This window comes from Sus scrofa, chromosome 14, assembly GCF_000003025.6.
Source record: "Sus scrofa isolate TJ Tabasco breed Duroc chromosome 14, Sscrofa11.1, whole genome shotgun sequence".
Lineage (NCBI taxonomy): Eukaryota > Metazoa > Chordata > Mammalia > Artiodactyla > Suidae > Sus > Sus scrofa.
The window spans coordinates 17,592,628-17,606,710 of NC_010456.5; the positions used below are offsets into that span (position 1 = coordinate 17,592,628).

At 35.0% G+C, this 14,083-nt stretch overlaps 1 protein-coding gene across 6 annotated transcripts in view; it reads right to left on the reverse strand.

Moving 5' to 3' along the window:
- The window catches only part of GALNTL6 (polypeptide N-acetylgalactosaminyltransferase-like 6), a 1,214,871-nt gene that overhangs the window by 659,774 nt on the left and 541,014 nt on the right, over positions 1–14,083 (reverse strand). The window lies entirely within an intron of this gene.

Sequence of the window (14,083 nt, forward strand, 5' to 3'; positions counted from 1 at the left end):
ATTGACAGAGGATTGGATTAGGAAGATGTGATATATCTACACAATGGAATACTACTCAGCCACAAAAATAACAAAATAATGCCATTTGCAGCAACATGGATGGAACTAGAGACTTCTCATACTGAGTGAAGTCAGAAAGAGGAAGACAAATACCATATGATATCACGTATATCTGGAATCTAATATAAGGCACAAATGAAACTCCCACAGAAAAAGAAAATCATGGACTTGCAGAATAGACTTGTGGTTGCCAAAGGGGAGGGGGAGGGAGTGGGGTGGTTGGGGAACTTGGGGTTAATAGACACAAACTATTGCCTTTGGAATGGATTAGCAATGAGATCCTGGTGTGTAGCACTGGGGACTATGTCTAGTCACTTAATGATGGAGCGTGATAATGTTCAAAAATAGAATGTGTACATGTACGTGTAACTGGTTCACCATGCTGTACAGTAGAAAAAAAATTGTATTGGGAAAATACTATTAAAAAAATAATGATTACAAAAGAAATAAATAAAAAAAAGCAGTGTGGTTTCTTGAGGTTGTGCTCTTCGTCTCTGAGACCTTGAGTCCTCCAGTTCTCACCTTTAATTAAGATAAATGTCTCTGTGTCTTGTTTTATGTTAACTTTTTTCTTAAGTTCCACAGCACCCATTCTTCAGTGCTCACCTGCTGAGCTGGTCTTGGTAAATATTGAATGCAATAAGAGAAAAAAATGACACACCAGGTATAAGTACCTTCAACAAGATGCTGACTTATCAGAAAACAGAATTCAGAATGTGGTAGGATGCCACATTCACAATGCTGAATGAAAACTTCAACTAGAAAGTTTGTCCTCAGAAAATCTATTTTTGAAAAATGAAGGAGAAATTAATATACTCTTAGTTAAACAAAACAAAACAAAAAAATAGAAAATTCATTCCTGGCATACCTGCTCCATAGGAAACACTAAATGAAATACTTCAAGTTGAAGTGAAAGGACAATAGCCAAAAACGTGAATTTACATGAAGCAATAAGGCATACTATTAATATATATACTATTAATATAACATATAATATATGTAATATTATATATAATGTATATAATACTATTAATATATGATATATTCATATATTGACCAATTACATAGGCCAATATATAAATAGCATAAACCACTTCTGTGGTTCAGAAGTAACAAATCTGAGTAGTATTCGTGAGAATGAGGGTTTGATTCCTGGCCTCGCTCAGTGGGTTAAGGATCCAACATTTCAAATGTGTAGATTGCAAATGTGCTTCAGATCTCCCATTGCTGTGGCTGTGGTGTAAGCTACCAACTACAGCTCCAATTCGATCCCCAGGCTGGGAACTTCCATATGCCACAGATGTGGCCCTAAAATAAAAAAAATTAAAAAGCATAAACATATATTTTACATAACTTTTTCTTTTCCTATCTGACTGAATAGGGACTGCATAAAGCTATAATTGTAAAACTATGATGATAAAGGTATACTTTAATAGTACAAAGCAGAGATAGAAAGAACAAAATTCTTATTACAGCAAAATTTTTGTTTACTATTGAAATTAAGTTGGTGTGAATGTGAACGAGACTGGAAATTATTTTAAGTTAATTACAACTGCTAGGACAACCACTAGCGAAAGAAAAAAATATATATAGACATACACAGTGTGTGTGTGTATGTGTATATGAACAGTCAACAAAATTTTTCAATTAGTACATTGGAAATTTTATATAAAATTCAAGATAAGGTAGTAATGGGGGAATAGGAGAATAAGAAAAGAAAAAAATTTTAAAAGTGACATGACATAAAAATTCTATCTTATTAGCAATTGCATTAAATGTAAATTGACTAAATACTCCAATCAAAAGGCAGGAATGGGCAGAATGAAAAAAACAGCCAAAAATATGCCTATTTAACTCACTGAAAATTCAAAGATACAGTAAGTTGAAAGTAGGCAATGGAAAAATATATACCATACAAACAGTGAACAAAAGAGAGCCAATATTACCTTGATAGCAAAACCAAAGACATAAGAAAACTTTGGACCAACATCTCTTATAAACGTAGATGCTTAATTCTCAACAAAATACTAACACACAAAATCTAGCAATATAGAAGATGGACTGTATGTTATTACCAAGTATTTATTATCTTAGGAATGCAAGATTAGCTTAACATTAAAAATCAATTAGTATCACTCATATCAATACAGGAAAAAAACCACATAACTATTTTAACATAAACTGTGAAAGTATTTGATAAATCCATCTCTTTTCATAACAAAAACTTTCAAAAAAATAAGGATAGAAGTAAATTTCTGGAACTTGATGTAGGGCATCCACCAAATCCCACAGTTAATGCAACACTCAAGCAGGAAAGACTGCATGTATATCACCTTAGATAAGGACAAGACAATAATTATAATAATAATAAATAATTATTGCCTTTTTGTTTAACTTTGTCTTGGGGTCTCTTGTTTAACTTTGTCTTGGGGTCTCAGACAAGGAAAGGAAGTAAAAGGCATTCAGATTGGTAAGGAAGAAGTAAAATAATCTCTAATTGCAGAACACATCTTACTTGTTGGAAATCTTATGAAATCCATACAAAAAACTAGAACTATCATCAAGCTCATTTTTTTCCACTTGTTTCTCCCACCCCACACCCCCACCTCTGGTAACCACCAATCTGTTCTGTGTAGTTAGTTAATTTTAAGGTTCAGCATATAAGAGAGATCATACAGTATTTGTCTTCTATTGTTTAACTTATTTGGCATAATGCCGTCATTTCCACTTATGTTGTGGCAAATCACAAGGTTGAATTCTTTTTAATGGGTAAATAATATTCCACTGTGTGTGTATCATAATTTATCTGTTTATTCTTCAATGGACACTTAGATGGTTTCCATATCTTGCCTACTGCCAATAATGCTGCAATGAAAAATGGGTTGCATATATATTTTCAAATTAGTTTTTTTGTTTTTTCAGTTAAAAAGCTAGAGTTAGACTTGCTGTATCACACTGTACTTTTATTTCTAATTTTTTAATGAACCTTTATACTGTTTTCCATAGTGGCTGTACCAATTTACCTTTAAACAAGCAGTACAGTGGTATAAGTTTTCATGTGTTTTGGTTATATATGCCTCATTAGTTTCAGCAGTCATAGGATGTGATTTAATATATAAAATCAACTGCATTTTTATACACCAGTAATAAACAATATGAAACTAAAATTAAGAAAACAATTCCATTTATAATAGCATCAAAAAGAATAAAATACTTAGAAATAAATTTAACAATAGTTCAATACTTGTACACTGAAAACTGCAAAATAGTAGTTAATAAATTAAAGAAAATATAAATAGGAGTTTCCATCGTGACTCAGCAGAAACAATTATGACTAGTATCCCGGAGGACACAGGTTCAATCCCTGGCCTCACTCAGTGTGTTAAGGATCCAGCGTTGCCGTGAGCTGTGATGTAGTTCACAGACACAGCTCAGATCTGGCATTGCTGTGGCTGTGGCGCAGGCCAGCAGCTAAAGATCCAATTCAACCCCTAGCCTGGGAACCTCCATGTGCCATGGGTGCAGCCCTAAAAAAAAAAAAGACCAAAAAAGGAGAAAATATAAGTAAATAGAAAGGCATCCTATGTTCATGGATTAGAACACATAATACTGTTTAGATGGTAATATCCTCTAATTTGATCTACAGATTCAATAAAATATCTATAAAAATCTCAGCTGCCTTTTTTTAAGAAATGTACAGATGGTTCCTAAAAGATATATGAGGTTGCAATGGCTCTAGAATAGGAAAAAAAGTATTTTAAAAGAAGATCAAAGCTGGAAGACACACTTCCTGATTTCAAAGTTTACCACAAAATTACACTAACCAATATAGTGTCTGCTGCGTAAGGATGAACATATAGATCAGTGAGATAAAACTGAGAATCTAGAAATATGCTCTTACAGTTTGGCTTCTTTGATTTCAGATATGGATGCAATGGGGAAAGCAGAGTCTTTCAACAAATTGCGCTGGGACGACACATGAGATATCCATATGCAAAGAAGAAATCCAGATGCCCTACTAGCACAAAAAAGGATCCAAACCCATGTCAAAGCTAAAATTAAAAACTTTTAGAAGAGATTAACATGAGAAACTTTCTAACCTTCTGTTAGGCAATGGTTTTTCAGATATGACACCAAAAGCATAAGAGACAATACAGGAAAAAAAAGTTAAACTTGACTCCATTAAGATGTGGAGAAATTGGAATCCTCCTGTGTTACTGTTAGATTGTAAAATGATGCAGCCATGTTGTAAAACAGTTTGGCAGTTCCTCAAAATGTTAAACATATATATGGTCCAGCAATTTGACCCCAAAGTATATACTCAAGAGTAATGAAAACATATGTCCTCATAATAACTTATGCATGAGTGTTCTTAGCTTATTATTGATAACAACTGATGAATTGATAATATAATATTTTCATACAACAGTTTATTATTAATAAAAGGAATGAAGTATTTATATATAGGCTATGACACTGATGAAACTCTAAACATTATGATAAAGGAAAGAAACTAGTCATGAAAAGTACATATTTTATCATTCTATTTATATAAAATGTCCAGGATAGGCAAATACAGAGACAGAAGGTCAGCTTTGAGCAGTGGCCGTTTCTTAGCCAATGAAATTCATCCATGCTAATTGAAATTCATCCATGGCTAAATTCATCATTGCTAATTGAAAACATTTCCCAGAGAGACAGAAGGTAGATGGTAGTTACCAGGAGCTGAGGCAAGGGAGTAATGGGGAGTGAGTGCTAATGGATACCAGAGTTTGGGGGGATTGATGAAAATACTCTAAAATTGGATAGTGATAATGGCTGCATAACTGTGACTTCCGTTTAAAAAAATACTAGGTTGTATACTTTAATATGGTCAATTTTACAGTATGTGAATTATATATCAATAAGGTTTTCATTTAAAAAAAGGAAATACATTTAAAGGAAACAATTGTGTTTTATCCAAAGCACACATCTCAGCTTCTTTGTATAACATTCTTAGGGAAAAATAATAAATGACAAAAATAAGGCATCTCCATGGGAATTTTCAGAGGTTTGTACAACTTGCTTTTACATTATTGTTTATGTTAGAATGCCTTCAGCAAATTATATGAATTCATGAAGCTTGCCTAACAGAGGGCAGTTAAGTCTACAGCTCAAAATATGACAGGAACATAAACTGTTAAGATAATGTTCAGATTTGTCATATTATCTCTTCAACTTAACTGTTATAAAAATGAATTTATTTTCACACAAAACAAAATTTATCCTCATTAACATTCTACTGCAGAAAGGAAAAGGAATAAACAATTTGACAAGTTCAAAATCAACAAAGAAACCAAAATTGCTTTAAGATGAGATATTCTAAATGTCTTCATTGTAAAAAACAAAACAAAAAAATTGGGATGTAACCATTTTAGACAGTCACTTACTTCTCTTTCATGGTAAATTATATGGAATATATTTTACAGATTCCAATTACATTTTCAAAGCTTTAAGGGAATAGCTTTTCTTTGTTCTGATATGCCATTAAAATAGATTACTCATGTTAATTGATGCATATTAGAGAGTGTCAATGTTCTTGTGTTTTCCCTACTAAACTTAACTGTATATCTTTGTGCACTAAAAAGAAAAAAAAAAAAAAAAAAAAACAATATAAACTACAAGTAAAATTCTACAGGAGTAGCCTCCATCTTATAATGACCCATTCTGGAGCTAAATATTGAAAAAGTCTAGATAAAAGACAAACAAAAAATATTTAATAAATTATCTTTTATAATCATATTGACGTAAATAAAAGATAAATTTCAGCTAGTTCATAATGCACAGTCTCTCGAAAAAGGTATTCTTTAAAAAATTGTGGCTGAAAATATATACACTTCATAACTCACTATGTATGTAGTGTAATTTCTTCTCTTTGCATGTTATAAAATTAATAATTTATGTTATTACCAAGCATTAGGTTCCTATGACAAAAGAAAAACTTCTAGAGTAGAAACTCTAAATTATGATAGCTTTTATTCCTTTGAATCTACGGTAAGATAAAGCAACACAACCAAACAAATAACTTTTGGGTGGGGGCACATCTGTAGCATACAGAAGTTCCTGGGCCAGGGATCAGACCTGAGCCATAGCAGTGACCCAAGCTGCAGCAGTGACTATGCTGGATCTTTAACCAGCTGAGCCACCAGGAAACTCCTTTATCATTTATTTCAAAGGGAATTCATTTATATTTCATCAAACTGATTGTATGTTAATAACTGCCTGTTTATTTTTATATACTATTTTAAAGATAAATGCACAATCAGTGCTATTTAAGTAATTAATTAACATTCCTTTTGTGTTAAATGTTTATCAACTAAACAAGTAATCTTTTATCCTCTCAGCATCTGGGATGCTGGTGGCATTTTTATTCATTTTTAAGGACAATGAAATAAAGGCTGAATCAAGGTGTCTTTTCAACTATATTTTGTCACTTCCAAGCCTTACTATCCATTCCCAAGAATTGTATTCCAGCTCTGGAACAGCCAAGGGTTTCTTTCAATTGCAACAGGAATCATCTAAGAATGGTAACTTCAACATCAGAGATTTACATCAGAATATACAGCGCATACTCAGGTGGCCCTTTTGGTTAAAGGTGACTAAAAAAGTAGTTCACAGCACCTGCAATAGCTCTGCTCTTTTATAAGAACTTGGCAATAGTCATTGTAAACCTATTTCTAGATCTGTTTATATGGAAGTGCAGGAGTACTTGAAGGTGATCCAAGATATTCACTACTAATGTTATATTGTAAAACCAGTGGAAGCCTTTCTGATAATTTTATACCCATCACATTGATAGACACTGTTTTGCTGGTGTTTCTCCCCCAAATTTTATAATAAAAGATAAAATGATTTTTCATATACATTTTGACTATCATTTTATGTCTTCAGCGGGTACTGAAAAAAATCAGCTAGAAACTTTATTTTGCACAACAGATAGTGCTGACTAAAATGGTTGAAAGTTTGAAGCTTTGTAAGTTTACATTAATGTTATCAGATGTATTAATGACACATATATTCATGTCTCGGAGGATTAAATTAAACTTCTTTGGAAGAAAATATATATGCATTAAGATTTACATAGTGTAACAAAACTATTCATTCAAGGAGACTTTGTTCTCTTCATTTGTAGGAGCACAAAATGGGAAACCCATCTGTATTAATATGTCCATTAAAATAAAAGGTTTAGCTCAGGCCTTACCCTAATTTCTTGCATATAAGTTAGGATATTGGAATATTTTTAAAAAATTAGCACTGAAAGAAATTAATGAAGTTATATTCAGTGACACACTGGAGTGCCATTCTTTTATAAAGTTTAACAGTTTTTCCATTATAGATCATATTCAGAAATACAAATAAGAACAAGCTTACACCCTTATCGGTATCACCTCAAGAAAATTTGTCCATTAGTGGCCTTTTGGAGGAATTCATCATTTGGCAAATTTACCAAGGTCTAACGAGTGAGTGAGGTGTGCAACTTCGACGCAGTTATGTCCGATCCCAGCAAAAGGGTACCATTAGTGATTAAGGAGGGTGAGCACACACAGACAAAAATACCCACACCCCACAAGCAGCTCTTTTTGTACTCGCGGTGAGAAGAAAATAGAAACAGAAGAGTAGGAAACCAGTTCAGTGTGAAATTTTTATCTGAAATTCAAATTAACTACTGTTTTTATTCTGTCAACTAAATTGACAGAAAAACACAACAGAAAACAATATATATGTAGTTCCTGCATGACCTTAAGTAATATGGACATACAATATGACCTTCAGTAAGAAAAACTGGGGGAAAATTAGAAAGTCTCCCATAAGCTGTACCAATCCCCAAAACACATGCTGTCAAATTATCTGTCTCATATCCTCCAGCCAGCCAGTTTCAAGCTGAAACTGATGAATTACTGCTTTTTCACAGTGATCTAGGGCTTATCTGAGATTTTGACAGGGCCTGTACATAACGAAGCTCTTAATGGAAGCTGAAACTGTCTTCAATTACCCCCAGTGTCGAAAGGTGGGTCAGCCTGGCTCTTTAAGCTCTTAAAATGTCTCTGATTTTTTTCAGGGTTACCAGATTCAGAGGACGTAATGAACTTTAGTCCTTTCTTAAAAGTGAAAACTTAGAGGAATGTACTACATGCATTCTGACTTTTTAAAAAGATTTCCCATGTTAGGTGTGGAGATGAACTCAGAAGCTTAGGCATATGAAGGAATTTGAGGAAAATCAAGACTAGGAGGGAATTCCCTGATATCCCAGAGGTTAAGGATGTGGCATTGTCACTGATGTAGTTTCGGGTCGCTGCTGTGCTGCAGGTTCAATCCCTGGCCTGGAACATCTGCATGCTGTGGGCGTGGCCAGAAAAAAGACATAGACTAGGACTGAAGATGAAGTTTGTTGCAATGATGAGAGCTGGTGACGTTACGGTCTCTGATTTCGGAAATGGAAAGGGATTACTTTTTTCGTTGATGATTTGTTAATTTATTTAACAAATATTAATTAAGCATCTACTGTTCTGTATTCCAGGCATTGGAGATGTAGCAGTGACAAACCAGGCAACTCCATCTGCCATCATGGAGCTAAGAGTGCAAAGTGGACAGAGGCCATACCTATACACTTAGATTTGAATAAAACCTGTTTTGAAATAAAAGTTTCCCAATGTTTCTTTTCCACATATACAATTTACATACAAATTTATCTTACTCTCTCCACTAGTTGAGCATTCTTATATTTTTTCCTTTCATTTTGATTATGGGATAAGCAAGTAAGAAACATATTTCTCTGCACACTTCTTATTTAAAATTCTGAACCTTCATATATAGCATTGGATCAAATATATTCAACACATATTTCTTTTCCCATCCCATGCCATCCTGAGACTCGATGTAAGAGGAACACATGCTATCTTTTCGCACATGGGATTTCAGCTCCCTTGCACACCTTCTCTGATCCTGAAAGGGAAAGTGGCTTAAAGAATTGAAAAGATCATGTGCTATACCTGTTACTAGTGCTGCCCTGTAATGAATGTCTCACCAGCAAAGAGCCTTCTTCATACTAAGTCATCTGAAGCTTTCAACCTACAGTGCTAAGGGTTTGGGTTGACCATAACATTTAACTATCCTGTAGTGTGCTCTGAGTTTTACCTAAAATGAGCAAAATAGATTACCCTTCCAAATTCAGATAAAGGTATAAAAGACAAAATTTAGAGATACTGTGGCCAGCATTCCTAAAACTCGAAACATATGTTTGGCATAATACTTTCATTGGCTGAGTTATTTTATACACATCCTGAATCATCCAGGATCAATACATTAAACCATGGAGTATGTTCACCTCTTTCAATTACCTAGAGAGACAGAGGAAGAAAATTAGGAAACATGCTGAAGATACTGAATGCAAACTTCTATTCAGGACTTGAAAGTAATTGCCTCAGGCCTGCAGTGAAGTTCAGTCTTTGATACCTGGATTGGGGCGGAATTTTTACACACAGTAGATTTGCCTTTTGGATGACAGTCTGATATGAAGGAATGGCATTTTAATTGAAGGTATCCATTGCTATTCTCTTTCAAGTTCTACCTGCTAGTAATATCTTACATTTTTTAGCCATCACAGACAGTTCAGAAGCAGTAGTCTTTTTCTTTTATCCTTGTCTCCTTCTTTTTCCTGTCCTAAGTGGAGTTACCTCATGATTCCCCTGTGCGTGATGATTCAATTTTAGGAATCAACCACCGGTTCCCTGACCCTGAGTAAATGTGGTCTTACTACAATTCAGCAATAATACTGTTCATTTAGGAGGAACAAGTTATCTGTACCCTAGAAATAAAAAAAGTGGGCAGGGACTCCTTTAAATTTTTTTTTACTAACTACACAGTTTTAAATAACTATACTCTACACTTTTGAAAGCTGTCATGTCACTGCATGGATGAGTATGTAGTTCCCAAAATACTATCTGGCTACAATCAAGGTAGTCATCATGAAGTGGACCTTACTGACTAGGACCAGTTGCCAGTTATCAGAAAGCATTCCTATTACATTTAGAATGGATAAGCAGGGAGGTCCTGCTGTATGTCACAGGAAACTATATCCAATCTCTTGGGACAGAAAATGATGGGAGATAAAAGGAGGAAAAGAGTGTGTGTGTGTGTGTGTGTGTGTGTGTGTGTGTGTGTGTGTGTGTGTGTGTGAGTGTGTGTGAGAGAGAGAGAGAGAGAGAGAGAGACTGGGTCACTATGCTGTACAGCAGAAATTGGCACAACATTGTAAACCAACTCTACTTTAATTAAATTTTAAGAAAAATTAAATGTTAAAAAAAGAAAGCATTCCTGATGGAGGGAGGTATACACCTAATGATGCATCACTGAAGAGCTTATCTCTTTTAGGATCTCCTTTTAGGCTGACTGCCTGCTGCCCAAAAGCTACAGATACATCAATGGAGATCTGGTTTCTATGTCCCTGTATCCCCAGCCATCAGAATGACTTTGCTTTTGATTCATAAATCCTTTCACCAGGAGGGAATCTATGGTGATTTATAAGATGACCACATCACCTGAGGACTTAGGTAAGTGTCAGGACTGCCAGTCCTTTGGGGTGTCTTTAGGGCTTCTTCCTGATGGATAAGGACATGAGGAAAAGAAAACAGCTTCCATAAAGACAATGATCAGTAAAAGTGCTATGTCCAGGGATTCCTCAGAGCTTATCATGCCACCAAGAATCATCTTACCAGGGCATCTTGGGTTCAGCCCAGCCACTCCTTCAGTGGAGACACCTGCTCTTGTGTGTGTCTCACCTTTGGTAGAGGGGTTTGTAGGTGAGTGGCTGCTTGGTGCCAGGCTGTCTGAGGTGACCTTGCATGTTCACAGGAGTGGCCTAGAAAAGCCATCTGCTCTACCTGGAACCACCGGGTAGTTTGGTCTCTTGAGTCTCATAGGATTTTATATTATAGTCACCCCTGGGGGTGGGGAGGAAGCCCCAGTGCTAAGAGAATCTGAGCTTGGAAGTCACACCTGCCCCCAGCCCCAGTCCCCAGCCCCCGTCCCAAGATGATGTCGGACTAAAACTTAACAAACTTGTTTTGACTCCCAGAATTCCATGTTACTATGAGTATTATTCTGAGTATGACTGCCCAGTACTATTACTTAAACATCACTAATGCAATTACTTGAATATTTTCCCAAAGATTATAAACAAGTACACTGAACTTTGGAACCTGAAATAAGTCTTTTTATAGATATAGACACTACATTTATCTGCCTCCCTTCTTGGGAAGTTATTTCCTTCATCATCATTTCATGAAGATTATTCATGGTTAAAAGATAAATTTTGTAATTTCTCTGAGCACACTGTGACCGTTTAGACCTTGAAGCATGAATTTATTTGAAGAAGTCACGGATCATCCCGCTATCTCCTCTCCATAGTGAGTGGCTTATTTTTCCTAACCTTTCAGTTTATAGATAATTTTATAAAGTGAAAAAAATAATGAAATTGTTTCTTGTTTCTGTAATCTAGCGTCATGCCAATCCTTTCTCAAGTCCCCATGCCTGAAGTAGCAGAGCTAGGGCTAGAATTCAAGACTGTTTCTAACCAGCTGTTAACTACTTGCTGTATTTCTTTCCATCCCACGAATCTATAATTTCATAATACTCAGCACCATACAATAAACACACTTTTTCTTTTCTTCATAGAGCTTTTCATTTATTGTCTAAGTGATGTTTTAAATCAGCAAAACTAGAAGGGGAAAAATGTACCAAACCTGAAAAAAAATCAACTGCTTAAATTTTATTTCAAACCCAAAGTCTTATCTCCTTAAGACTGGAGGTGGCCTTAATTATCCTGCAGAAATGTAATACACAAAAATCAAAATTTTAAGTTACAGAGCTTAAGTTTATTCAAAAATTAAGCTTTCTTTGTCACTGTCCCACTGCAAGATTGTGGTCAGAAGTACCTACTAGCTTTCCAAAGTGGCTTGTAATTAAATATCCCACATAGAGTTTTTGGAGATAAGGCAGAAAAAAGTGGAAAATCAATGATGTGTATTTAATTGTATCCAATCCAATGCTGAATATTTACCTAGTCACCCTGTCCTTTCACCCCACCCCCCACCCCAGCCCAGATTCTCTGTCCCAGAAAGATCCTCATTGTCTGGGGGCATTTTACACCTGAGTGGTCCCAGGCAATCTCAAAAGCATCTTGGTTTCTGTGAAGTCAGACAGCCTCGTGAGGCTGCCTAAACCTGGAACAATACCTCTAGAATAAAGGCAGTACCAGATGACCTACATGGGGCCAGCCTAACATCCATTCACTTACCTCCATAAATTCTACTTTAAATCTGCCTGGAAAGCCACATGAAACATATCTAACTATGTTTTATGACCCATTTTATTACTTTGTGAGCCTTTCAGACTATTAGAAGCACTGTTTTCTCCAGAAGGAAAGATCTGATTGGCTCCCTGCAGTGCAAGAAGGCCATTATGGACACTGGAATTTGTGTGTTCAAGCCATTATTTTTTCTCGTGAATTTTCTGTTCTAATATATGTGTGTATAGGGGAAAGTGATGGTTTCTATTATGATCCTGATCCCACAGTGAAAATGGGTAATAAATTAGATCCAATTATTTAGAGGATCTATATAACTGTAGTACAGTTTTATCAAATTAAAGATACTTACGAGAAGGTTCTAATTTCTCAGAATTAGACATCTGAGGAAACTGTAGAGGAGAGGAGCCCAATATCGTCGAGCAGAAAACTGCCCATTTGAGGTAATCTGCCATTTATCTAAGCACATAAAGTTGACCTAGTGTATGACCTAAGATGTCACCTCTCTGAGGCTGTTCATTCATCCATAAAATTTTACAAATGTACCAGGTCACCTGCAACTCCTTCCTCTCAAAGATCCTACCAGTCTAATGTGGAATTGTTCCTTAGTTGACATAAAACACTTAACTCTTGTTAGGAGAATTTTGTTAAAATATGTTTCATAAATACAGATCCATTTGATGTTTAAAACTTGTTAGCTTTTCAAAAGCCTTGACTGAGGAGAGACTGATCATTTTCCAAGTAAATATTACAACTCAAGATAAAGGAGGACATATTTGCATTTGTATTTTTTTTTTTTTTTTGCATTGTGGCAATGCAGTGATTTTTTTTTTCAAATTAAGAGCAGAAGGGTGTTTAGACATCAAAAAGAATTGTTTGAAATCCCAAACATTTTATTATTAAAGCTCACTAGCTGAGGTTTGCTGACAAGGGGAATAATCATACAACATAATCTATTATTTCATCAGAGAAAGTAGAGAAAGCCATGCTACCCAAGATCTGAAGCCCAAGATCCACAAAATGGTTTCATATGAGTGACATCCTACTTAAGACAGCTGTCTGAAGGGAAATAAATGGGATTTAATCTGCCATAAAATGAATTGCACAATTTATTTTTCTTGAGCAAGTCATGCCTTGTGACATTGGTGAGCTATAACAGTTTTGCTGTGAAAAGAAGCATCTCTTTCTATGCCAAACCCATATTGATTCAACCATGTGGAGCTTTCATCTAGAAAAAGCAACTGGAAAACCTGATTGGCTTACCCACTACCTGAGGATGGGTGTTATCCTTTTCTGTCTTTACAAGGACTGATGTAAAACATGAGCCCTAAATAATAATTAAATCCCGAGAGAGAAGTTTTTAAGATGCTTGGTTATTAAATATGAAATACATGAGGTTGTCAGTCAACCATTAATGTCCTACAAAAAAAATGACAATTTCCTATGCCTCAAACTAATATTTAAGAAAATGAAACTGTGAAAGAGCTAAATGCTAGGTAGAAAAATGACAATTAGATGGGATTATCATTTCTTCAAAATAAAAATATTTTAAAAAATTAAAAGCAAGATAATTTTAAAGCAACTAAGAGAGGAAATATAAATATTTATAATCCTCAATTTGACTACATTTTCTATACAGGTATTTTTAAAGGCCTCACAATAGAGCTACAGCATTATAAC